This window comes from Callorhinchus milii, unplaced genomic scaffold, assembly GCF_018977255.1.
Source record: "Callorhinchus milii isolate IMCB2004 unplaced genomic scaffold, IMCB_Cmil_1.0 Scaffold11, whole genome shotgun sequence".
Taxonomy (NCBI): domain Eukaryota; kingdom Metazoa; phylum Chordata; class Chondrichthyes; order Chimaeriformes; family Callorhinchidae; genus Callorhinchus; species Callorhinchus milii.
The window spans coordinates 1,432,896-1,434,259 of record NW_024704752.1 but is presented as its reverse complement, the minus strand read 5'-3'; positions in this window follow the sequence as shown (position 1 = coordinate 1,434,259).

Sequence of the window (1,364 nt, the reverse complement as noted above, 5' to 3'; positions counted from 1 at the left end):
CCCCTCAGCCCGGACCCCTCCCCTCAGCCCCGACCCTCCCTCCCCTCAGCCCGACCCCTCCCCTCAGCCCCGACCCCTCCCCTCAGCCCCGACCCCTCCCCTCCCCCTCAGCCCGGACCCCTCCCCTCAGCCCCGACCCCTCCCCTCCCCCTCAGCCCGGACCCCTCCCCTCAGCCCCGACCCCTCCCCTCAGCCCGACCCCTCCCCTCAGCCCCGACCCCTCCCCTCAGCCCCGACCCCTCCCCTCAGCCCCGGACCCCTCCCTCAGCCCGGACCCCTCCCCTCCCTCAGCCCGGACTCCCCCCTCAGCCCGGACCCCTCCCCACCCTCCAACCCGGACTCCCCCTCCAGCCCAGACTCCCCCCACTCCCCCCTCCAGCCCGGGCTCTCCCCCCCACCAACTCCAGCCCGGACTCCCCCCTCCCCCACCGTTTACGGCAGATGATCACCGCCCCCGACAGCTGGTGACTGACGGACCGGATCGGGGCTAAACGTTAGTAACCGGAGAGAGACAGAGAGAGGGAGAGAGACAGAGAGAGGCAGAGAGAGAGAGACGGTAACCGGTGACCGACAATAACCGTCGCATTTCATTACAGCGCTGTACCCGATCGTTGAGACGTCTCAAAGCGCTTCACTGGATATATCCTCAAGTGTAGTGACTGTGTATTTTGTGGGCGAAACTCGTCACTGGGGGGGGGGTGGGGGGGGCAGGGAATCCTCCCCCTCAGCTCCTGTTAACCCTGTAGCCAAAGCGCTAACCGGGAGGGTGGTCCCAGCGGGACAGGCAGCGGGAAAGCTTGGCCAGACAGTGATATCAATGGCCAAGCTGTGCGGTTTTTACCCGGGTAGACTCCAGCCGTTACCCCCAACGCACACCCCGGGCTCCCCCCAAGCCTGGGCTCTCGCCGGTCTGCGCCTAATACTCTCCGGAATTAGGTGAACAGGAGGTGTCCCTCCAGAGAGAGAGAGAGGGAGAGAGAGAAAGAGAGAGAGGGCATTCCATTCCGACAGTCTATCTCTGGGATTTCTACGTGCAAGTGGGATGCCGGGAATTCTCAGCTCGGTTTGGAGAGTCTTAATAGTAATAATAATCCTTGGATTTAGAGACAGCAACTTATCACGTCATCGAGACGTCTGCAAGCGCTTCGCGGAATATACTGTAACGTGTAGTGACTGTTCAGCATGGCAATGGGTTTCTGCATGTGTCGGACCAAAGCATAACAATAATTGTAATCCTTCCATTTGATCCGACGTTCTATCACGTCTTCAAAGCTCTCCGCAGAACGTACTGAAGTGAATTGATCGTATATTTTCTGGGCGAATCGCGGCAGCCAATTGCGCACAGCAGCGTCCCCCGCAAACGG